Source organism: Gorilla gorilla, chromosome 19, assembly GCF_029281585.2.
Source record: "Gorilla gorilla gorilla isolate KB3781 chromosome 19, NHGRI_mGorGor1-v2.1_pri, whole genome shotgun sequence".
Lineage (NCBI taxonomy): Eukaryota > Metazoa > Chordata > Mammalia > Primates > Hominidae > Gorilla > Gorilla gorilla.
This window is the reverse complement of record NC_073243.2, coordinates 96067816-96094935: the sequence shown is the minus strand read 5'-3', so window position 1 is coordinate 96094935 and position 27120 is coordinate 96067816. Positions and strand designations below refer to the sequence as shown.

Below are 27120 nucleotides of genomic sequence, written 5' to 3'. Positions count from 1 at the left end.
ATTTTGTAAGAATTCTTTCCATTTCTTTTCTATTTTAAAGCAATTTATAATCTGTATTTCTGAACACCGAGTTGATACTCTTAAAAACAATACCAACAAACCCATAAGTCTAATTGTAACATCTTTATGATTCACGAATGAACTTTGCTGCTTAATTCTGTTTCGGTAAATGGCAATTCTTCACCTGCTGAGTAAGCAAATACCTAGGCTGGTGCAGTTTTAAAAACATTCAGAGTTAACTTAGTCTTTTGGGATTGAGTTTGTAGCAATGCCAAATTGCTTTGAATTTGGTCTTCCCTTCCCACTTGGTAACGTATCACTCTCCTACTCGAAAAATCTAGCTTAGAAATAGGCGTTGTAATGTTACCGGGGGATGAAGGAGGTCAACAGGTTTGTGGTGGAGAATGGGAAGACAGGGAATCAAGCAGCTTTGTATTCTCAGCCCTAAATAACTAACTGTACCCCAAGTCCTGTTCTGTTCTGTTCTGTTTTGGCCCATGGGAAAGAAAAATAGAAGAGAGGAGAGAGCAGTGTCATGGCAACAGGAAGCCCAGGGAAAGAGAAGTGGCAGCAACTGAGAGGGCCCGGGCAACACTGACAGAGGGCCTGACCACTGCCGATAGCACTGGCCACGTTTGCCTGTGAGGACAGAAGGTGACCCCAGCAGCCACGCTGCAGGGCTGTGTTTATCCAGCAGCAGTCAGCGCTTGAGCAGCCCCAGCTGTGAGCAGGGTAGACCACACCCATCAATGGAAGAAGCATCCAAAACCTGGCTAGGGTTTGTGGAGGAGGTGGTGGGTGCTGGATACAAAGGGGATTCCAAGAACATGGGTGCTGCTCACCTGTCCTTGAAAGGTTGAGAAGAGCATTCATGACTTGAGCTGTCCAAGTAAGGCGCCAAGAAGGAACTATCCAAATGATGGCTATAAACGGACAGAAGAAAAGAACAGATCTTCATTAAATCATTACTCCACAGTTTTCCCATACTGAACCATTTCTGGAAATGTTTATAGGTACACAAAATAAGGCAATAAAATGCTCTTATCAATGATACTTCAAACAATGTGATGTTACCTCATGGTGACAATCCAGGAGGAATTATACAATTAGAACTTTCCATTTGCTTTCATTCTAGACAAAAGTTTACTGTGTCTTAGTCCATTTGTGCTGCTGGGACCAGAAAAACCATAGATCGGGTAATTTATAAACAATAGAAATTTGTTCTTGCTGTTCTGGGCACTGGAAAGTCCAAGATAAAAGAGGCAGCTGGTTCAGCGTCTGATGAGGGCTGCTCTGTGCTTCCAAGATGGCGCCTTGTTGGGGCGTTCTCTGGAGGGGATGAGCATTATGTTCTAACATGGTGAAAGAGCAGAAGACAAGGAATTCACTCCCTCAAGCCCTTTTATAAGTGCCTTAATCCCACCCATGAGGGCTCCTGATGACTTAGTCACCTACTGAAAGCCCCACCTCTTAATATACATTGGTGATTAAGTTTTAACATATGAATTTTGGGGACACATTTAGACCATAGCACATGGTCAAGGCATAAGGAAAGTAAACTATCATTTAAAGAGTACATAAGCAGGCCCCTCTGAACACTCATAAGTAGATTGAGCTGACACCCTTGAAATAGTCCCCAGGAAAACCAAACCACCAGGGGCTTTATTCTCCATCCACAGTGATGCAGAACTTTCTAGCCATATGTGACACCAAGCCTGAGCAATGGGAACTACTGAAAAGAGTTCCAGTAAGAGTAAAATATAAAAGATATTTCATCAGCGTGAGCTGTAGCATAGAAAAATGGACTTGCCTGAGTGTGATTCTAGGGACAAAGATGCTTATACATCAGAGAGCACAAGTTCTGTGCCATTCAATGTGAAGTTGAATCCTACTTTTCCTAAGCTTCCCTATCTCCACACTTCTGGGAGCAAGTCTGGGCTCATACTTACACCTAGAGAGCCCCTGGTTTCTTTACAAGAAGTCTCCAACTCCTTCTCAGAACCCTACAAATCCAGGGAAGAGTGACCATTGCTTAGCCTCAGATTTCCTGTGTTGAATTGCACGTCCACACTGAGTCAGCTCGGGGACCTTGTGCAAGGCACCTAACCTTGTTTCCTCATCTTGTACATAAGAGTAACAGGACCTACCACATAGGATTGTTGTAAGGATTTATTACATTGATACAGGTAAATCAGAAAATCATTCAAGTTAGTCCTCACAGGAAAAAGTGGATCCACTGCAAAGTTACTTAGTCACTACCTAAACAAACACATTGTAAAGGTATTTGTTTTATTTTCAAATCCACTTCGCCAGCCACCTTTTAGAGACCAGAGCTTCTCAAATTTTAGAATGCATCAGAATTACCTGGAGGGTTTCTTAAAACACGGATTGATGAGCCCCATCTCTGGATTTTCTGATTTTAATGGGGCCGGAGAATTGGCTTTCTAGGAAGTTTCCAGAGAACTCTGATATTGCTGGTTTGGGGACCACACATTGAGATCTGCCGTTATAGGTGATTAGCTTTGTTAGATATTCTGTCTATTAGATAAACTCCTTTGTTCTAAATAAGTTAAGATCAGGTTAAAGTGTATTAATCTATTTATGACTTCATTCAAATAATTCATTTGAATGTATAAGCAAAAATATACTTTCCAAGGCTCTTTTAGCCGTCGACTCTTTTGAATGGGAAATTCGAGAAAGAAAAAGGGTAACAAACTTAGGATATGGATATGAATTTGATCTTTATACATAGCCATCACCCAATCTTGCTGAACTTTGGGTATCAATTATGGCTTGTTTTATGTCTATTGTTTTTATTTACAAAGCCAAAATGAAAAACTGGGACTCGCTATGTTTTTGGAATTATGAGGCTGTGGAACAGATGGTCTGATCAAGGGCCTAGCGGGCTTTTCTTCACTTTCTGCAGAGTACCAGCTGCAAGGACTTCTGAGATCACAGGGAGAAAGAAAATCTCATCCCCTTGATGGAAAATGAAAATCCCTGTAGCATTTATGAGACTTGGAGAGGAAGTGGCTGTTCACTTCATGATACAGAGGAGTACATGGGGCAAGAACCCAAAACTCTAAGCCTGCTTTCCATCATGTTACACACAGAGAAGGGACACAGACATGCCAGATAGCCTATATTGGATACAGATGTCCCGAAAGGAGCAAGTTTGTTCTGTTCAACTGCCACGGCGACACCAGCTGCTTATGAAATTATGAGGAGAGAGGGGTGAGGGGGGTTACGTGTTCAGACATATATTTACAGTAATTTTACAAACCTCATTATTTCCAAAGAAGAGCAAGATGAAAGCAGCCTGTTTATAAGCCAGACTCACCAACTAGGCCTACCATCCCCCCTCCCTTGAGCACCATTACTGCAATATACGTGCGCTAAATGGAGAATTGGCCAATTATTCAGAATGTCCAAGAAAAGTCCTCTTTGATTCAATCAAGTGTCTGCTTTAGTAGACAGATATAATTTATATAAATGGAATTGTATCTCATCCCCTTATCAAAGAAGAGGGGCCTAGACTTCTTGTCTGAAAGTGACATCTGGCTGGCATCTTTTGAAAAAACATCCCCCACAATCCTCTAAAATTTTGTTTCACTTTTTGTAAGGTTCTTGACAACAATTGATTAATCCAATCATTAATCAATTAATAAAGACTCAAAGCACCTCTGAAAACTAGAACAGATGGTTAAGGTCTTCCATAATTTGAGGGAATTTCCAATGACTATAAAACTGAGGGAAACTGGTGTAGTGTCCGCTTCTGGCTCAGAAAGGCAGGGATGATACCAGTCAGAAAACTGGCCCATAGTTTCCCATCTACGTGGAAATGCTAGATGAGGCACTAGATATGATTGTGTAGATTTGGTAGCTACTTTATGCTTAAATCAGTTGGTGTCTGAAACTCCCCACAGACTTCTGAGCAACAAAGGGAGGGATGAAGGTGAACCCCCTGGGAAGAGAGGTCACCTGAGTAAAGTGCTCTGGGCACAGACAAGGAAATTGCCCAGAAAGCAGGGCCTACTCGAGGGTATCATTTCTCCTCTGGTCTATCTTTTTGTAAAGTTTCAGAAAACCAGGGAGAAAAGATTGCGAAAATAAGTATAAACATATAGCAGATACATTATATTCATACAATGTGATGGTTAATTTTATGTGTCAACTTTACTGGGTTAAGGAATACCCAGATAGCTGATAGAGCATTATTTCTGGATGTGCTTGTGAAGGTGTTTTCAGAAGAGGTTCACATTCGAATCAATAGACTAAGAAGATCCACCTTTATTAACGTGGGGGCGGGGGGCATATCAAGGGCCTGCCTGAATAAAACAAAAAGGCAGAGGAAGAGTGACTTCTCTCTTTTCTTGAGTTGGGACGTCATGTTCTCCTGCCCTCAAACACTGGAGCACCTGGTTGTCAGATTTTGCTGCTCCAGACTTACACCAGCAGTCCCCAACACTTAGTTCTCAGGCCTTTGTTCTTGGTCTAGGAATTAAAACATCAGCTTCCCTGGTTCTCAGAGCTTCAAACTGGGACTAAAATACACTACTGGCTTCCCTGATTCTCCGTCTTGCATTTGACATATTGTGAGACGTCTGGGCATCCTTAATCAAATGAGCCAATTCCCAGAAGAAATCTACTCATATGTATGTATATGAGTACATATAGATATTCATACACACACACAAGTATACACACACACACATGTGAGATTGTATGTGTGTGTGTGTCTATATATATATACATATTTTATATGCACATATAATGCATATATATGTAGAGAGAGAGAGAGTGTGAGTGATTTAAGAGATTTAAGGAACTGGCTTACACAATTATAGGGCTGCCAAGGCTATAGGGCAGGCTGGCAGGTGAAAACTCAGGTGTGATTTCTATACTACAGTCTTAAGAGATAATTCCTTCCCCTCTGAGAAACCTAATTCAGCTCTTAAGGACTTCAACTGATTAGATGAGGCCCACTCACATTATGGAGGGAAATCTGCTTTACTTAAAGTCAACTGATTGTAGATGCTCATCACACCTACAAAATGCCTTCACAGCAACATCACAGCCTTGCCAACTTCACATATGAAATTAGCCATCGAAGGAGGGTTAGTAAAGGGACTACAGACGTACCATGTTTTATTGTGCTTCACTTTATATCATTTTGCAAATATTGTTTTTTACAAATTGAAGGTTTGTAGCAACCCTGTGTCTAACAAGTCTCTTGGTCCTATTTTTTCAAATACATATGCTCACTTTGTGTCTCTGTGTCCCATGCCAATAATTCTTGCAATATTTCAAGCTTTTTTTACTATAATTATACCTGTACTGATGATCTGTGACCAGTGATCTTTGATATTACTCTTGTAATTTTTGGGGGGCACCTTAAACCACACTATGATAAGACTAAGAACTTAACCAATCCAATAAGTGTTGTGTGTGTTCTGACTCTTTCATCAAAACTGGTCATTCCCCCATCTGCCCACCTCTCCTCCAGCTTCCCTATTCCCTGAGACACAATATTGAAATTAGGTTCATTAATAACCTTACAATGGCTTCTAAGTGTTCAAGTGAAGAGTAGTATGTCTCTTACTTTAAATCAAAAACTAGAAATGTTTAAGTTTAGTGAGGGAAGTATATTGAAAGCTAAGATACACCAAACACTAGGCTTCTTGCACAAAACAGCTAATTTGTGAATGCAAAGAAAAAGTTCTTGAAGGAAATTAAAAGTGCTACTCCAGTGAACACACAAATGATAAGAAAGCAAAACAACCTTATTACTGATATGGAAAAAGTTTTAGTGGTCTAGATAGAAGATCAAACCAGCCACAACATTCCCTTAAGCCAAGAACTCAAGAACAAGGCCCTAACTCTTCAATTCTATGAAGGCTGAGAGAGGTGAGGAAGTTGCAGAAGAAAAGTTTGAAGCTGGCTGAGGATGATTCGTGAGGTATACGGAAAGCAGCCATCTCCCTAACATAAAAGTGCAAGGGAAAGCAAGAAGTCCTGATGTAGAAGCTGCAGAAAGTTATCAAGAAAAGCTAACTAAGATAATTGATAAAGCTGGCTACACTAAACAACAGATTTTTAATATACACTAAACACCGTTCTATTCAAAGAAGATGCCATCTAGGACTTTCATAGCTAGAGACGGGGAGACAAATGCCTGGCTTCAAACTTCAAAGGACAAGCTGACTCTCTTGTTAAGGGGTAATGCAGCTATCGGGTATAAGTCACCAGTCCATTTATAACCATTCATCATTCAAAAATTCTAGGGTCCTTAAGAATTATGCTAAATCTACTCTGCCTGTGCTCTATAAATGGAACAACAAAGCCTAGATGACAGAACATCTGTTTACAACGTGGTTTGCTGAATATTTTAAACCCACTAGTGGGATCTACTGCTTAGAAAAAACTCTAATGGCAATATAAAAAGAGATTAATGGTTTTGTTTGTTTTGTTTTGGTTTATTTGTTTGTTTGAGATGGAGTTTAACTCTGTTGCCTAGACTGGAGTGCAATGGTGCAATCTTGGCTCACTGCAACCTCTGCCTCCCAGGTTCAAGCAATTCTCCTGCCTCAGCCTCCTGAGTAACTGGAATTACAGGTGCCCACCACCACACCCAGTTAATTTTTTGTATTTTTAGTAGAGATGGGGTTTCACCATATTGGCCAGGCTGGTCTTGAACTCCTGACCTCTGGTGATCCACCTGCCTCAGCCTCCCAAAGTGCTGGGATTACAGGTGTGAGCCACTGCGCCCAGCCGATTATGCTAACACAACATCCAACATAAAGCTCATGGATCAAGGAGTAATTTCAACTTTCTAATTTTATTATTTAACACCTTTTTGTAACTCTATAGCTGCCATAAATAGTGATTTATCTGATGAATCTGGTTAAAGTAAATTGAAAACCTCCTGGAAAGAATTCATAATTCAAGATGCCATTAAGAACATTTGTGATTAATGGGAGTAGGTCAAAATATCAACAAGAATAAGAGTTTGGAAGAAGCTGGTTCCATCCCTCATGGATGGTATTGAGGAATTCAAGACTTCTTTGGAGTAAGTCACTGCAGATGTGGTGAAAATAGCAAGAGAACTAGGATTAGAAGTGGACCCTAAAGATGGAGCTGAATTTCTCTGATCTCATGATAAAGCATTAACAGCTGAGGAGTTGCTTCTTATGAGCTAGCCAAGAAAGTCGTTTCTTGTGTTGGAATCTATTCCTGGAGAAGATGCTGTGAACATTGTTGAAATGACAGCAAATAATTTGGAATATTACATAAGCTTATTTGATAAAGCAATGGCATGTCTGAAGAATATCAAATGTAATTCAGAAAGAAGTTCTACCGTGGTAAAATGCGATCAACTAGCATGACGTCCCACAGAGAAATCTCTTTCCTGAAAGAGTAAATCAATACGGCAAACTCTATTATTGTCTTATTTTAAGAAATTGCTACAGCCACCCCAACTTTCAGCAACCACCACCCACATCAGTTAGCAGCCATCAACATCAAGGCATGATCGTTCACCAAAAAAAAAGATTACGACTTTGCTGAAGGCTCAGATGATTGTGTTTTGGTTTTTTTTGGAATAAAGTTCTTCTAATTGAGGTATGTACATTGTTTACTTAGATGTAATGCTACTGTACACTTAATCTATAGTATATTGTAAACATAACTTCTATATGCACTGAGAAACCAGAAATTTATGTGACTCACTTTGTGGATATATTCACTTTATTGTAGTGGTATGGAATTAAGACTACAGTATCTCAGAGGTGTGCCTGTATTTACATATGTGTGGACAGAGTAAGGCACTATGGTTTGAATACTTGTGTCCGCTCTGAAATCCATGTTGAAACTTCATCCCCAATGCAACACTATTAAGAAGTGTGGCCTTTGAGAGGTGATTTGGTCATGAAGGCTCTGCCCTCATTAGTGCTCTTATAAAAGGGCTAGAGAGAACTAGCTCAGCCCCCTTTTCACTTCCACCCTTCTGCCATGTCAGGACACAACACTTGTTTCCTCCGGAGGGACCAGCAGCCAGGTGCCATCTTGGAAGCAGTGAGCAGGCTCTCAGCAGACACCGAACCCACGAGTGCCCTGGTCTTGGACTTCCACCCTCTAGAACTGTGAGTAGTACATTTCTTTTCCTTATAAATTACCCAGTCTCAGGTATTTCTTTATAGGAGCAGAAACAGACTAAGACACAGGGAATCCGAAAATGATAGTAGGGGTTAAAAACAGGGGGGCTATCATTACCTGTAGGCCTGAAAGGGGAAGGTTTGGGGAGTCTGAAGTTACTAGAATCTGGACAGAAAGCATCGTGTGATAGGGGTGCCTTAGGAGAATTGTGGCCTTGAGTAAAGGGCCCAGCAACCTCAGGAAGGGAGTCAGAGGAGATATATCCCAACCGTTCTCTCCTCCCTTCCTGTAATCTCTTGCTGGAGATTTCTATTAGCTGAGGCCAACTGAAAACCAGAAGCCAATGATGCCCCAAGAACTTCAGAGCAGCAGGAGGCAAAATAGAAAATGTGTGCAGGTCTTTGGCGAGAAAACACGTTGGTAGAGCCAGAAAACAATCTACATCCATCCTGTAATTTCACAATGGATCTGATTATGCCGCAAGTTGCTGGAGGATGTGCTAACATTAAACCCATGATTAAATGAAGCAGACTTAGATAAAGGGAACATCATCCTGAAGACTCAGAGAGACCAAAACAAATTCTTTTTTTTATTTGCTCTGGGAGCCACAAGAAAACTTTGGAAATCTGGCATCACCTAATGGATGTATGCAAATATGATCCTGATAGAAAAAAAAAAGAAAAAATTAGAAGGGGTAAAAAGACTGAGAAAAAAAGACAACACAGTTATATGTACAGCAGATGAATGGGATGGGGAATTATTACAAGGAAGTTACCAATATAATTGCAAAGTTAAATTTTCTACTGGAGGCAGTAAAATACAGAATTGAAAATGTAGTAAAAGTAAAAGTGGGCCGGGCGCAGTGGCTCATGCCTGTAATCGCAGCACTTTGGGAGGCCGAGGCGGGCGGACCACTTGAGGCCAGAGTTCGAGACCACCCTGGCCATCATGGTGAAACCCATCTCTACTAAAAATACAAAAATTAGTTGAATGTGGTGGTGCATGCCTGTAATCCCAAGGCTGAGGCATGAGAATCTCTTGAATCCACGAGGTGGAGGTTGCAGTGAGCCGAGACTGCGCTACTGCACTCTAGCCTGGGTGACAGAGCAGAAACTCTGTCTCAAATAAATAAATAAAAATAAAATAAATAAAAGTAATATGGAAGAGAACCTCGAGAAACTGTGGAAGCAAAAATCAATGGCATATTTGAGAAAACAACTTTCTTTCTTATACACTTTGCTGAGTTTCAGTTTTAAATTGTAAGGATATGAATTTAAAGGGTTTACTGCTTTCCAGGAAAAAAAAAAAATCAATGGCAAGAAGCACCTACATCATAGCAGAAGTTTTGAGTTTTAAAAGTGAAGAAAAATTTCATAAGCCTTTGGAAAAGTTTGGATGAAAGTTGTGTTTGGTAGTTGATCTTCTCCTCTGCAACTCTAAGTACCAGAAGACAACTTGCCACATACACAGAGCAAAATATGCAGCGTGAGCATTTTATCACTTGACAATTTTAACGTTGTCAAGTTAAAGAGAAAGACTTATACATCTAGTTGCTCAGAAAATTACCCTTGCATTTTGAATAGTTTTAATTGGATGAGAGATGACTCAAAATTTAAATCTAACATGTAGTCAGCAAACTCTAATGTTCTTTACAAAATAACCTCAAACACGTTTGTCTGACTCATCTTTTTTATCCCATCACTGACAGACAACTGGGCATGGAAGTGAAGGGTATAAAAATGTTGTTAAGGTTTCCCTTCCTCAGCATTCATCCTAAATTTAGAATTGAGAAGATTTGTGTGTTATCAGTCCGTGCTGCAACTCAGAGTGAAGCTTGACCCTAGAGCGTCCCCTCAGTTTTAACTCATTTAGAAACAGAAATGTGTTTTTATGATCATCTTAAAGTCATGGTTGATGACACCTGAAACAATCATTGTTTTTTTTTGTACAGGCCACTGCCAACATGGCAAAACTTTTGGGTATTTGGGACATTGAATTAGAAGGAGTACTAAAAGTTTTATTTGTATCCTTTAGAAGCAAAAATGTACAAGTAATATGATACCCAATTGCACCACAAGTTACTTGAGTAATCATTTTGGGCCTCTTTAAAATTCATGTTGAAGACAGCAGTGATTGGAGATTTTAAATTAGGGAAGCCTAATAAATCCACTCAGAGGCTGATATAAGCTGTGACCAATCAGTGCTTTACAAAATTTTTCATATAGGACCTATAAATGTCTTCTTATTAGTGATGCTTAACAATTAGTGCACATTGTATAATTTCAACTGTCTCTTAAGAAGCGTAGAAACAGGTCATAAGAAAATAAACTCAAAATGTTAACAGATGTGTACTTTCAAGGCTTTGAGTATGGATTTTGTAAGCATTTCTAATGTTTCTATAATGAACATTTATAATTTTTAAATCTGAAAACTTGAAAAATTCAGCATATACAATACGTTATATAATTTAACACAACCACATAAATATTCACAGCACAATATGGAAAGAAAATAAATCAAAGTGTTGACAGCGTATATCTCTAAGTTGTAGAAATATATACAATTTATTTTTTTCATTTTTGCAATGTTTTAAACATTTTGATAATAATCATGTTTTAGATTTATAAGGGAATAAATGAAGGAAACCTGGAAGCATTTTTAACTGTGATTTATCTTTGTTCTTCAAGGAACAACTATATAAAAGAATATCCCACATGTTTCACTGAGGAGTTTTATGACCCAATAATAATAATAATTACACTCATAAACACAATGACAAGAAGTACCATTTATATGAAGGGTGTTCTGTGCCAAGCATTGTCTAAGCATTTACATTCTTAGCCTTATTTTATCACTAAAACAATCCTATGAGGTGTGTTACTAGTTTGATAAACATTTCACAGATGAGAATTCAGGCTAAAAGGGAGCAAATGGAGTAAATAACTTGTCCAACAGCTAGTGAAGAGTGAGCCCAATGTTTAGACCAAAATCTCTGATCTAAAAGCAAAAGGATAAAGATTAAAATTCAATATATGGAAAAGACTTTCTCCCACCAAGGTCAAGACTTGTTTCCCTGAACCAGATTAGCTTCCAAGGGCAAGGGTCATCTTCCAGGGTGGGCACAGCCCAACTCATGAACGTCTGACTTTTACACTTTCACATGGTCTTTGCCTGCCCACAAACTCCCCACGTAAGTGACCTGCACACTCAGCAATCCTGGCTGGACCCATTTCTACCAGTGTTTGTGTAAGTTTCACCAGTCAAAAACATAGAAAAACAAATCGAGATCAAGACTAAGACAGAGAGGGAGAAACCCTGCCCGGGATCTCAGTGCAGTCAGCAGTTTTTCCTAACTTCCTGGAGCAGCTCAATCATCCTGTGATGTGTTGTCTCAGCTCTATTCTAGTTAGCCCTTCTCATCCTTGTCAGTGTACAATTATTCGTGAAATAATTTTTTTTTTTTTTTTTGAGACGGAGTCTTGCTCTGTCGCCCAGGCTGGAGTGCAGTGGCGCGATCTCGGCTCACTGCAAACTCCGCCTCCCGGGTTCACGCCATTCTCCTGCCTCAGCCTCCCGCGTAGCTGGGACTACAGGCGCCCACTACCACGCCCGGCTAATTTTTTGTATTTTTTAGTAGAGACGGGGTTTCACTGTGTTAGCCAGGATGGTCTCGATCTCCTGACCTCGAAATAATTTTTAAAGTAAAGGATGTCTTTCATACTGACTGTTAGTACCATAAGGACCAGAACCAGGAATCTTTTTATCTGTATCCTGGTGGGTCTAGTACAGCCCCATTTTATGCCTGGTTTTCTTGTATATTTATTAATAGTCTCCCCTCTCACTCTCAAACAGATCTGGTTTGGATAATGAATTAGATGGTAAGCCTGTTTTGGCTTAAGAGTATCTTCACTGCCTAGGGAACCTGGCACATTTGGGGAGTTATCTACACATATGTTGAATCAATGAACTAATGAATGAAAACTCCCACTCCTGTCCACTGCCACCTGGGAACTCAAGTTCCAGTTGATCATTGTTTCCAGTGCTAAGCGAGAGCCTTCCATGGGAAGGTTTTGTTGAGTTGGTTCTCATGATGGTGAATTGAAATGAGACATCTAGTCCCCTCGTCACATCCAGTACTTGTCAGGGCTCAACCAGAAGGGTACAACCATATAAAATTATGGGATTGGGTATTTATTTATTCATTCATTTATTTATTTTTTGAGATGGAGTCTTGCTCTGTCACCCAGGCTGGAGTCCAGTGGCCCAATCTCGGCTTAATGCAACCTCCCCCTCCCAGGTTCAAAGCATTCTCCTTCCTCGGCCTCCTGAGTAGCTGGGATCACAGGCACCTGCCACCAGACCTGGCTAATTTTTGTATTTTTAGTAGACATGGGGTTTCACCATGTTGGCCAAGCTGGTCTCAAATTCCTGACTTCAGGTGATCCACCAGCCTCAGCCTCCCCAAGTGCTGGGATTACAGGCTTGAGCCACCACGCCCGGCCTGGGATTGGGTATTTCATAGGGGAATTAAATCTCACACAATTGTGGAAGAAGCTGGGAAGTGAAGGTCCAGGAGAGATTGGGTGACTAAGGGACTTGGTGAAGCTGTGAAGCCACGAGCGTGTCATCGCCAAAGTGAGACCATAAAGGGAAGCTCATGGCAAGCATGTGCGAGTCCCCACAGCCTCCAGATAATGATGGCTGGGAGTTCACTGCTGCCTTCCAAAGTTCACATCAGTTCATCTGTGCTCAAGACACCTCAAGACCATGCAGGGAATGGGAATCTGGAACACAGGGTTTTTGTATAACCAAGTTGACATAGCACAAACCAGCATGTCTTTCCTCTGTCCCTCTGTCCTTGCATGTACACTACTCCTTTTATCTGTGGCACTCTTGGTCTCCCTCAGTATTTCACAGGCTTCTCAAGTGGTCCTGCATCCTGGTCCTAAGATGAAATGTCCCAAGTGGCTGGCTCCAATTCTGAGCTTGCCTCTGAAAAAGGAAGCAATATTTGTTCACGTTCTTTGTGTACCCAAACCCTCATTATTGTTGTTGTTTATCTTGCAAGGCTTAATTGAGGAAAAGGACTGAGGCTTAGGAGGACAGTACTTCTCCTGGAAAAGAAAACAAACCCTTCCATTTATGATGGTGAGATCAAAATTATGCTTACACTGTAGCACCTGATTGTTTCTGCAAGTTTTTGGGGTGACTAATCACCGTGTAAATATTGCTTTTATCAATAGGGAGGGAAAATAATTCCTGAGTTTTTAATCAACTTCTAGGGAGTGAAATAAGAAGCGCAGGCACTGTATCTTTAGGGACCCCAGTCCTGGTTAAAGCTGCCAAACCTCAGATCATCAGATCATAAGAAATGTCCACCCAACCTTTCCTTGGCTATGCTGTCAGATATCCAGTTAGAATTGGGTGGGGAGAACCAAAGCCAGTAGACAAGCATGTAGGAGAGAGCCAGACAGCACAGCACAGATGACGATTTGATCGGCAAGTTTATTATTAGGAGTATGTGGCCGTGAGGTTGTATTCAAAATCACATAGACAGGAAATTACAATGACCAACTGAGAACAAGTGAGAGTTCAAAAACATGGGTACAATTTGTGACAGCAATAAGGTGTAGGAGCTGCAAATCAGGCACAGCATCTGGATTCATTGTCTGCTGTTGTCTTCCTTTATCCCCAGGGCCTATTGTGATCTTGATCCCTCTCTGTCTCTTTCTCTATGTCTATCATGCTCTTCTCTTTCTCTCTCACTTATCTCTCTCTCTGTGTCTCTTTATCTCTCTCTCTTCTCTCTGTCTCTTTATCTCTTTCTTGCTTATCTCTATCTGTCTCTTTATCTCTCCCCTCCCTCCAGCAACACACTCACCATTATTTAAATGCTGGTTCAGAGTCTGAGAATAGAATAAGATAGGCAACAAACCAACCCATACCGTATTTAGCCAAATACATGCTCCCACCCAATAAAAGCCATTTGAGGGTGCCCTGCCTCTGTAAGACTATTGATGACACTTTGATTTACCATATTGCTTCTACTTATCCCACTGTATGCCAGGCAGTTTGACTGTGTAAACTACCAGGATCACACTTGGTTGATCCAAGTTTGGGACAGTTGTATTTACAAATATACAAATATACAAATTCTCTAGAATTTCCTAGAGGAAATTATCTGTCCCAATTTGTCTCTGTAAGATGAAACTCTCTGTCTCATCAACACAGACTGAGTGTTGATGTCATGACACTTGGTCCATGTTCTATAAATCTCCTTTCTTCATTCTGTGTCTTACCAAAACACCTCATCTGCTCTTCTCTTCTGATATCCAGCCTTTGCTATCATATGCCGTGATAATCTGTGTCATATCTTCTCTCTCCACTCAGATATAAGCTTCCTTTAGCTCAGAATTTGTATCAGTCTTAACTTTTTATTTATCATAGATATCTGCTAAGTATTCCTGAATAAATCAAGCAATAAATTTTAGGATCTTTATATTGCTTGACAATTCAATTTCATTACTGCTCTAGCCATTTATGTTATGTTTTCCCTAGGAGTTTATGACTTCCTTATATTTAGTCCCACTTTTCAGTAACGGAGCCCTTTAAAATAAGTTTTTCCTATTAATTTTTAAAAGAACATCACTGATGTCAAATGTATTACCTTGTTATAGGGTAAAGTTATTAAGCTGCCAGTGAGGGGTTAGATGCACGATGTGTCATAATGGATAAAATATTTTCATTATTTTAGGCAGACATGTGTTCTCCCATTTACTAAGAGTGTGACTTTGCAAATCCTCATTTGCAGTGTGGGTAATAACACTCATCTCTTGGATTGGCTGTGGAGAAAAAAAATAAAATGCATGTGAAAAACAGCACACAGTCCACACTCAATTCATGATTATTTGAAACATTTTTTTCTAATTTTTACACTAAATTCATTAATTTAAAAAATCATGAAACTTTATAACTTGGAGTAAATACATTAGAAAGCCCCTTGAGGGCCTTTTAAGCTCTAGGATATTAAGTTACATATGTTTCAGGAAGGAAGGTATGCTTGGGGTAGATACACGTCTAACTTTCTAATGTGACATCAAAGAGAAAACCCTGCCCTTTCACAGGATGCCAAGAGGTCTCTGTGGCTGAGAGTGAGTGACTGTCTTGCACCATCAATAATGCGTAATCCCATGCAATAGGGAGCCGAGACGATAACTTTACATCCACACCACCCTTTTCAAACTCCTGCTCCAGCTTTCTGTGAACATACCCCAGAGAGATAAGTAGAGTAGATGCCATTTTTATAGCATATCCAGGAGGCCAAGAACTCAAGAACTCAAGAGGTTTGAACATACTATCAGGCCATAAAGTCCCAGATGAAGGTCTTAGTCATGATGTCATCTGTCAGCTCACTGGGACGAATGCCTCGGGGCTCCTGCAGACATGGGGTGGAGTCACAGCACACCCTGGAAAAGGGGAGTCCAGAATGAGGCGAAGTGACCTGGAAGTGCTGTTCTTTCCTTGCTCTGACCCTCCCATCCCCATCTTTCTGTGTAGGATCATGATAGCACAAAGGACATAAAATAGAAGTCTCCCTAACCACACTATGTAACTCTGAGACTCGCACATATGAATGTCTCCACAAAGCCTGGTCCTAGTGACTCCAACCAGGAATCTTTCATATTCCTGCACACCTTCCTCTCTGTGACAGCTTTGTGATGTGTCAGTTAACTTGGCTAAACTGCACTACAGGCCCCACCATTTTCTTTCTATTTAATAGTATGTTTCCGGTTGGGAGGAGCTACAAGGGATAATCTCTCAGAAGAGATAAAGGACAGAAGAAAGGCAGTGGCCAATTTGTAGCATACACACACCTTCTCACAAATATTTGATCAAACACTATTGTGTTCCTCTGAAGGGATTTTTCAGATGTAATTAAAGTCCTTAATCAGTTGACTTTATCAAAATAAGCCTTTAACGAGACATTAGCTCTTCCGTGAGCCCAGAGACTCCAAACAGCAGCTGAGTCTGCAGTTGTTCCCCTTTTACCCTGTGTTTCCTTGCCTGTTCATGATCTTGCCTTCCTGACTGCCTGTCCTCTGGTCTTCAGGGCCACTTAACCAGCTGCACAATTGTAAAGGCAATTCCTCGCAATAAATTTGCATGTAAAAACCATATCTCCTACTGGTTCTGCTTCTCTGTTGAACGCTGGTATACCCCCTCTCAAAGCCTATTGTCCAGTCATTCTCCAAGTTCTGATAATTCTCCCTTCTAAAGTAGTATCTTAATATCACTAGAGATGACATGGCCACCTGGGGAATCCAATTCCAATTTTTGCTTCTCCTGGTGCCAATAGAGAGTAATTTATTTCTGCCTGTTCCCACTGTCAATAGCAGAGACCAGATGCCATCAGCTCTTACCAGAATGATTAGAAGGGCCTCATATCCTGTACTCAGCAAGCCATTGGTATCCAACCTACATTCTTTGTTGGACAGAGGGCAAACTTCCATAAATACAAATCTGAACAAGTCAGCCCCCACTTAAAACCCATCTGTGGTTTCCCACTGGGTGAAGTCTCAGATCTCAAACATGGCCTAAAAGCTTCTGCACTTCCTGGTCTTTTCCTACCACTCCAGTCTTCTTTCATCCTCACTCCGCCTTTCCACTAGTACCCTGGAAATTTCTTCTGACATTCTCCACGGGGTAGGCAGAATAATAGTCTTCTGAAGATGTCCATGTCCTAATCTCTGGAACCTCTGAGTATGTTCTGTGATATGGTGAGGTAGAACTAAGGTTGCTGATAAAATTAAGGTTGCTAATCACCTGACCTTTGCACAAGGAGATGATCCCGGACTATGTGGGTGGTCCCAATGCTGTTACAAGGGTGCTTACTAGTGAATGTGGAAGCAGGAGAGTCAGAGTCAGAGTTTGGGAGAGATTTGAAGATATTGCACTGCTGGCTTTGGAGATGGAGGAAGGGGCCATGATCCAAGGAATAAAGATGATCTCTAAATGCTGGGAAAGCCCAAAAACTAGATTCTTTTACTCAGCCTTCAAAAGGAAAACAATCCTGCAAACATTTTTATTTTAGCCCAGTGAGATCTATTTTAGACTTCCAACTTATAAAATTTTAGAATAATAAATTTGAATGTTTTAAGCTACCAAAGTTTGTAGTAATTGTTAGAACAGCAAAAGGAAACTATTATATCTACAATTGGGAATTCCTGCCAGCAGTAAAATTCCCAAACTGGCAAGATGCTATCTACTTTTTACTTTTTTAAATAAAAATAATTACCATTATACCCTGATTTTCATGAAAGAAAGAACTTTTCACTTTTCACTTTTTATTTTGAAATAATCAAATTTACAGAAGACTTACAAGAATAAAGAACTCCCATATACAATATATCCAGATTCACCAATATTTAACAATTTGCCACATTTCTTTACCCTTCTCTCTTTCTTAATATATATATGCAAAATTGATATATTTATTATTGAAATAAAAATTTTAACACAACATTAGAAGGGGCACAATCTCAGAATTAAGCAAATCCCATATTTTTAATAACTTAGCAATATTGTTCTTACATTTTCTTATTTTATCATGGGCTAGTAAAAAACTTAATTATCGAACAGCAGTGGTTCATGGACAAGCATGCATGTAGAAACCACTATCTGAATAAATGCTTATATATTCTTATGCTTACTTTTAAATGACTCATTTTCAGAGAACTCTCATATTCCCACACTAGAATTGATTCTCCAATTTTGAGTTTATCTTGAAACTTGAACTTCTTGGTGTCCTCCATAACATTTGTATACAGCCCACTAGACTGTAAGCTCCTTGAGGACAGGAACCATAGGTTTGTCTACCGTAGAGCACATTCTCTTCAAAGTTACATTGATCATGTTAAGGAATTGACAAAACAACTGATAAAGTAGAGAATATAAAGTTCATTTTAAAACTATCATTGTATGAATCTCAAATGCAGATGCCAAACTCAAAAAGCAACATACAAATAAAGTTGCTATAAATATGAATATATAAACCTTTGTATATAGAGAGAGTTTCTTTTCTCTTGGATAAATACCTAGGAGTGAATGACTGCATCATAAGGTAAATGCATGTTTAGCTTGTTAAGAAACTGCCTAACAGTTTTTCAAAGTGGCTAGAGCACTTAGAACTCCTACCAGAAGTATATGAAAGTTCCAGATCCTCCATACTTCCCAAATGTAGTAAAAGACATACATATAAGTATATAAGAAGCTTGACAAACTCCAAAGAAGATGAACTCAAAGAGACCCACACTGAAACATATCGTAAACTGTCAAAAGACAAACAGAATCTTGAAAGTGGCAAGACAGAAGACTCATCACATACAAAAGATCTTCAATAAGATTATCAGCATATTTCTGATTAAAAACTTTTGAGGCCAGAATGCAGCAGGCTTTCTCTTTAGAACTCATAGAAGCTCTAAAAGGAAAAAAAACAGTCAAGCAAGAATCTTATATCCAGCAAAACTGTCCTTTCACGGTGAAGGAGAAATTAAGACATACATTTTCAGTAAGCAAAAACTGAAGGGGTTTATTACCAATAGACCTGCCCTGTAGGAATGCTCAAGGGAGTCCTGAAGGGTAAAAATGAAAGGACTAGACAGTAACTAGAAACTATATGAAGAAATAAAAAGCTCAGTAAAGGTAAATACATGAAAATTATAAAAACTTGTTATTGTAACAATGGTTTGTAACTTCACTTTCTGTTTTCTACATGATTTGAGAGTAATACATTTTATAAAATTACCAGTTTAAAAGCTAGTGTTATTTTAACTTTGGTTTGTGATTCCACACTTTGTTTTCTACATAACTGAAGTGACTAATGTATTAAAAATGATTAACTTATGCTTTTGGACACACAATGTATGATGATGTAATTCTGCGATATCAACAACTGAAAAAGGTGAGGATGAAGCTGTTAAGGAGCAGAGTTTTTGTATGATATTAAACTGTTCTAAATTCAAAGTAGAGTTTTATAACCTATTTATAGTTAGTATGTTTAATGTAATTCCATGGTAACCACAAAGAAAATAGCTATAGAATATACACACAAGGAAATGAGAAAGAAATTTTATCATTTCGCTACTAAAAATCAGCTAAATACAAAAGAAGACAGTAGGCCGGGCGCGGTGGCTCACGCCTGTAATCCCAGCACTTTGGGAGGCCAAGGCGGGCAGATCACGAGGTCAGGAGATCGAGACCATCCTGGCTAACACAGTGAAACCCCGTCTCTACTAAAAAATACAAAAAATTAGCCGGGCGTGGTGGTGGGCGCCTGTAGTCCCAGCTACGCGGGAGGCTGAGGCAGGAGAATGGCGTGAACCCGGGAGGCGGAGCTTGCAGTGAGCCGAGATCGCGCCACTGCACTCCAGCCTGGGGGACAGAGCGAGACTCCGTCTCAAAAAAAAAAAAAAAAAGAAAAAAGAAGACAGTAATGCAGGAAATGAGGGACAAAAAAGCTATACTTATAGAAAACAGGTAGCAAAATGACAGAAGTCCCTTCTTATTAGTAATTACTTTAAATGTAACGACTAAACTCTGCAATCAAAAGACAGAAATTGGCAGTATGAATTTAAAAAAAACACACACACAAAATCTAACTACATGCTGTCTACAAGAAACTCACTTTAGATCCAAATACAGAAATAGGTTGAAAGCGAAAGCATGAAAGAAGGTATTTTATGCAAATAGTTACAAAAGAGAGTAAGGCTGGATATACTAATTTCAGACAAAATAAATTTCAAATTTAAAAAGATTACAAGAGACAAAGAAGGATGCTATACACTAATACAAGATACAATACAGCAAGAATATATAGCTATTTTAAACATTTTTCAGACCTAGTAACAGACCCTTGACATACATGTAGCAAAAATTAACAAACTTAAATGGATAGATAGTTCTACAATAATAGTTGGTGACTTTCATGCCTCACTCTCAATAACAGACAGAATCACTAGGCAGAAAGAAGATAGGTAAAGAAATAGAGGACTTGAACAGCACAATAAGCCAGCTAGCTCTAACAGACATATAAGGAACACTCTGTGCAACAGACACAGAATGCACATGTTTAAATGCACATGGGGCATTTTCCAGGAAATAAGAACCTTTGTACACTGTGGATGGGAATGTTACATGGTATAGCTGCCGTGGAAGATGGTGTGGTGGGTCCCCAAAAAACTTAAAAGAGAATTACCACAGGATCCAATCATTCTACTTATAGGTATGTACCCAGAAGAATTGAAAGTAGCGTCTCAAGGAGATATCGTTGCTTTGAATACCCATTTTCATGGCAGTATTATTCTTTTTTTTTTTTGAGATGGTGTATTGCTCTGCCACCCAGGCTGGAGTGCAGTGGTATGACCTTGGCTTACTGCAACCTCTGCCCCCACGGTTCCAGCGATTCTCCTGCCTCAGCCTCCTGTGTAGCTGGGATTACAGGCACTCACCACCATGCCTGGCTAATTTTTGTATTTTTAGTAGAGATGGGTTTTCACCATGTTGGCCAGGCTGGTCTCGAACTCCTGACATCTGGTGATGCGCCCCTGTTGGCTTCCCAAAGTGCTGGGAGTACAGGCGTGAGCCAACATGCCGGCCAGCAGTATTATTCTTAATAGCTAAAATGTGGGTGCAATTCAACTGTCCATCAGTGGATGAGTGAATCAGCAAAATGTGATATATACCTACAATGAAATATTATTTAGCCTTTCGAAAGAATAAAACCCTTCTACCCATGCTCAAGCTATAACATGGATGAACTTTGAAGTGTAAAATAAGTGAAAAGTGAAATAAGCCAGTTGAAAAAAGCTAAATACTATATAATTCCACTTACATGAGGTGCTTAGAGCACTCAGAATTACAGAGACAGAAAATAGAATGATGGCTGCTTTGGCTGGGAGGAGACGGGAATGAGGAGTTATTGCTTTGTGGATATAGAATTTCAGTTTTGAAAGATGAAAAGAGTTTTGGAGATGGATCAAGGTATAGGGTTAGCAATATGGATGTACTTCATACCACTGGTCTGTACATTTAAAATGCTTAAGATGGTAAATTTTATATTAATTGTATTTTACCACAATGTTTTAAAAATTAAGAAAAAAACTTTATAAACTAATACTAAAGTTCACTGTCAAAAAGCCATTTTCCTCCTAAATCTAATTGTATCTCTTTTATATTCCAGCCCAGGGTAACCAGCAGCTGAAATCACAAGAACTTATCTACCACCCCACAACATAATTTACTTCATTAGAAAGTTTTCCACAAGCTGGCATTGGAAACATAGGCTTCTAGAAGTGAAAGAAATCAATTTATCCCCTGCTCTGAGCCATCCTGCCTTATGTGGCTGATTTCTAAACCACCACACAGGCCTTGTTACATTCTCCCCACCGAGCATTCTTCCAACTTGTGTATAATAAGGAGATGAAGTTGAAAGAAGACATCAATGAACATAGTAGTTTTTTTAATCTAAAAAATACAAACAGGCTTTAAAAGACCATATGTAAGTCTTCTTTAGTTTCCAAACCACAATAGATGTACTAGGCATGATTATTCTAAGGTCCCTGCAATAAATGAAATCCGAGGTAGTTCCAACAAATGATGAATTCATGGTGGAAAAATAATTTCACTCATTTGCTGTCTTATCGTAGGTTTTGTTTTCTCTCCAAAAAATACATAGTTGGGGTGAGGGGGCAATACAGAAAAAAAAGAAACGGGGGATGATTGCAATGTTTACAAAGCAAAAAGGAAATTATTTGGTTCTGTGAATGCAAAATGTTTTGACAGTATTTCCGATTTTTCAGGACATCTGGTGTAGATGATATCAAGGGCATTAGAAGTAAATAGCTAAATTCTGTTATTAGTTCTGTTACTATTCTACCATATGGAAATAGTTTTATTTTTCCCCTCATTTTAATTCATTGTTGACTTGGGAGAGAAAAAATCCAATTAAAAATGACGTGTGAACTGCTTGTCATCCAACTCTTGGTTGCCTAACATTGTGGCCTATTTTTTGTATAGAGACCCAGTTCTTGAATTAGCCTCTATAAATATGTTTCCATGTATTGGCTTGAATTTTGTATAGAAATCAGAGTTGTAAAAAATTAAAGGTCTGGAAAACTCAGTCTTGTTAAAATGTCAATTCACTCCAAATTAATTTATGTATAGGTTCAGTGCAAACCTAATAAAAATCTTAGTAAGTTGTTTTGTGGATAATGACAAGCTGATTCTAAAACTCATATTTAAAAGCAAAGAAACCTCAATAGCCAAAGCAATTTTGATAAAGTAACAAAGATAGAACCCTCACACTACATAATTTCAAGACTTACTGTGAAGCCACATTAATCAAGACAGTATGGTGTTGGTGAACGCATGAATCAAACTGATGGGGTCTAGACTCAATGACTTCCCAATAATAATGAACAAACCTACAGCCCAGATATCTGTTTCTAAATGCCATTTTACAATAGAAGAAACCAGACCTCCTTGTAGAATTAGTTGAATCCCAGGATGGGACAGGGAAAACTTAAGATAAGCCTAGAGCATCTAGTGGTGCCAGAAAGTAAGGAAGTGCTCAAAACAGAATGGGGGCATGTCCAAAGCTCACAGGAGCCAACATGAAAGAGCTCCCAATGTCCCAAGTTTGAGCAAGTTAATGATAGATTATTTTTATCAAGAGAATACAATAAGCATCCATGAGTCTATGACATAAAGAAATGAATGAATGAATGAATGGGAGATAACAGCTCTCCCAATGAATAAATGTAGAAAGAAGATGGAAATATGAATTCACCAATAGAATACCACAGTAATAATTGTTGCAGGCAAGATGTACCAACGAAAGCCAAAATTCGTGGGTAAAACTTTGAGGATAAAGATTATATGTGCCTAGTGCAAAATTATCTCCTTCAAGATACCCATTAATTGCTAAAGGAAAAATAGTAATTTTAAAAATGGAAACACCTGGCAGATGCCATCTCAGCCAAGTGATCAAGATTAACATCACCAGTAAAAAGACATACTGACATCCCATACTTCCTGATTTGATACACTAAGAAGGGCTTATCATTTCTGTGGTACTCTTGGCCAACAATGTGCAAGTAACATTTATTCATTGAAACACATTAGGCAGAACCAAATTGCAGGACATTCCTCAAAATAGCTGTGCAATACTCTTCAAAAGTATCAGGTCCTGGAAGACAAAGAGATACTGAGGAACCATCACAGAGTGGGAGAGGACATGGAGATATAAAAACTTTAACTGTAATGTGGAATCCTACATTGGATCATGGACCCGAAAGAGAACACTGATGGGAAGACTGATGAAATCTGAGTAAGTCTGTAGTTTGGTTTAAAGAATAATAACAATAACGGTTTACGTGCTGACTCCTTAATAAAATTCCCCTAGTTACTGTAATGTCTAAAAATGAAGCCCCCATGGTGGGCTACTGTGACTATTCACTGCATTTAAGAATAAAGAATAATTAAGGATGTGTGAATAGATGGTAATAAGTTAATAACTCAGATGGTGCTGCTAATACATAACAACCCAAGGGGACAGCATCATGTAACGAAAATATTTTCACACTTCATAATCTATTGAACTCCTCTGTGTTTCTCTCTGGCCTCCCAATCTGTTGTTCTCTCTCTTTTTCTTTCCATCTGTCTCTTTCTTTCTCTCCCCCTCTACTTTTACTCATACCTCTGCATTATGTTCATATACAGGATAGAACTGAAGTATATTTTTAAGTAACTGATATTGTTATCAAGTCCCAGAGCTTCTCTATTGAAGCTTTTAAAGAGTTTCTGTCTTCCAAAATAAAAAGCTAAAGCTGCATTGTGGTGATTGTTCTTCCATGTAAGTCTTAAATTGACATAGCACGTGTGAGATTACTGGCTCTTGGTAGGAAATGTTTTCTTCTCTATGGCAAAAATCTTAGAAGTCCATTCAGAATGATGCTGTCAGAATGTATTTTCATGGGATGCTTTGAAATAGACAAAAAAAAAACTAACAGCACACAGCACACAAAGATTTTATTCTTTAACATTGTAAATCAACTCAGTTTTTACCTTCTTGTTCATAATCATGGTGCAATGTAATACAATATATAGATGGCCAGTTAAAATAGGAGTAATTTCAAAATTTGATCATTCTTTTTCATAGAAGAGTACAATTTTTACTTGCAAAAAAAGAGTTAATCAAATTTTGTTACATTTCCTTCTCCATCTCCACTACATTTTCAGAAAAAAAAACAAATTATATTGATTGTTAATATGGTACAGATTAGAGAGACAAGAGGTGCTCCTTGAGTTAGCTACCCCATAATTTATTAAAAAATTAATTTCAAATGGAGCTTGAGCACTTTCAAAATCTGGCTGTCATCCTAAACACCTTCTCCGGGGGATGCAAACTGTTATTTTTGTTTTATTTTGCTATTAATTTCCTTAGTTGAATTACCTCTAATTTAGCTCAGAGAGAGTCTGATCAAAAAAGATCATAAAGATGAAGAAAGATAGGAACCTATGCTTAGAAAGTGAAATCAAATACTATATAGCATTTCTCAAATATATTAGTATTAGGTTTCCTAATCTATTTTTCATTCATTTCCCAATTCTGCTTATATCTAGCCCTGGACAGAAGTGAACACCAAATATAGGAAAAGAGAGTAAACTCCAGGTGTGTGCACGTAAGTATGCATGTGTTGTGTGCATGGGTTGGAGGAGTGAAGCCTGGACTACAGAAATATTATTCTATATTTAGAATAGCAGGCTGATTGAAATACCCCAGCTTTGTGCAGAGCTCTCAACTACAGTTTGCACTAAGGAACAACCAAAATAACTAGACACTGGAGGAAATCTGAAATGGGAAACAGAAAGCTCAAGATACAAACTTCTATCCCATAGCAAAGAGAGATAATTCCAGTAACTTAAGGACACTTCAACCCTCCAATTAGTCCCTCCGAAAAATACAAAAAGATTTTTTGCATTCATAAAGCAAGAATAGGTGAGCTTTCACAAAATCAAGTTTGCTCAGATTCTAAAAGGTTCAAATGAAGAGTTGGAAAATACATTTAAGGGAATCTATAAGAACAACAAAAAAAAAACCCTGAGACCATGATTATGGAAGACATGATAAGGGACATAGAGATGAAATCAGAAGGTCTCCAGCAAAAACGGGTGGCTGCCTACTCAACATCAACTCTCTGCTTCCTTCTTATTAATATTCAGGAACTTCTGATGGTTTCTCCTTATCCCCTTCACCCTTCCCTCCACTCTCTGACTGAGCCACAGGAAGCACAGATGGAGAAAGAACAACCAGGTTGGGATCTGAGGGTGAAAGCTACATGCTAAAGGTGATGACTCCGGAAGAGGGACTGACCCTGGATTTTTACAACATCATGGAATTGCCACACCAGACCAAGACTTCTCCCCTATAGGTTTCTAATTACATGAAAATTTAAAACCATATTTTGTTGAATGAGCCACTTCAGTCATATTTCTGTTTATCTGGAAGCAGAAATAATGGTATCTAGAATAATCAGATATTATCTTAAAATAATACCATCTAATACAACATTCAAGATCCAACTAATAGAAAAGAATAAAGAAGGAAGAAAAGGGGGAAGAGAGGGAGAGAGGAAATAGATGAGGGAGTCCCAAAGAACAATAAAAACAATTTCCAAAAGATAAAGGGATGCAATTGTCTTATATTTGGAAAACTGTCCCAAGGGCTGGCGCAGTTAATCACATCTCCATATTTTGTACAACAAGAAAACAAGACATCATCTTAAAAGGTCCCAGAGGGGGGGAAAAAAGCAAGTAATACAGACAAATATAAAAATAGAATTGAAGAAAAATTTTAAACTAGAAATTTTAGCCAGAATGTCTAATAAAACATTTTCAGACATACATGGATTTAGAAAGTTTGTATTTCCTATAACCTTCCTTAGAAGTCACATCAGAATGTACTTCGGCAAAACAGTATAAACCAAAAAAAAAAAAGGCAATTCAAAAAATATTCAACAAATCCAGAAAAGTAGTGAAAAACAGTTTTATGTTGATTGTTCTCTCATTCTGCTGCAGAGCCATCAGTCGCGATTGAAGCACAGAAATGAAAGGTAATTAGAAACTCTTGGATGGAAGAGAGTTACAAAATACAGCTATGAGATAAAAAGTAAAAATTAGAATAGAAGGTCAGTGGGTTTTCAAAACAAATATAGTAGGTTCTAAGTGACATTTTATGTAACAAATAACTTAGTGGAATGGTAGAACATTATTTGGAATATGCTGGGGATTGCATATATGTTGCACTTCACAAAAAATAAAAAAGACAACCAGAATGCCAGAGAATAATTTTTTTAAACCCACCAAAATGTACACAAGAAAGGAATGAACCAAATATAAAGTAGATCAAAACATTACATTATTTTGATCAATTTTGAAGAATAAAAATCAGAATCTGTTTTGGCATTCTTCTTTCATTGGCCAGTAGATTGTGGCTTTAAAACTACAAAACTAAGGTCAGGCGCGGTGACATGCTATTGAGTCCCAGCTACTCAGGAGACTGAGGTGAGAGAATTTCTTGAAGCCAGGGATTTTAATCCATCCTGGGCAACACAGCAAGACTCTGGCTCTTAAAAACAAAAACTAAAACAACTATACTACTACTACTTGATGATTCAGTAAATAATATTTAACGTAGTCAAGTAACATAAATATTGATTTTCAATTTTTGGGAACAAGGGTGAATCAATCATGAAATGCTTACTAATGAAAACAAAACAAAATGTAAACCTGATTAATCTTGACCACGTAAAAATACAGCTGAGAGCAGGTGGCCCAGACAGTTATGCTGTTCACAGACTTGAAGTCGAAGGGTACTGGGCTAGTCTCCTTGGGCAGAAGATCAGTTTG

General features: G+C 38.7%; 1 long non-coding RNA gene across 1 annotated transcript; it reads left to right on the top strand.

Annotated features, from left to right (window-relative positions):
- On the top strand, positions 1-26582 carry LOC109023764 (uncharacterized). The gene is made up of 3 exons (XR_002003237.3): positions 1-1196; positions 8018-8141; positions 21392-26582. It is a non-coding gene; the product is annotated as an uncharacterized lncRNA (long non-coding RNA).
- Positions 26583-27120: the final 538 nt, after the last annotated feature.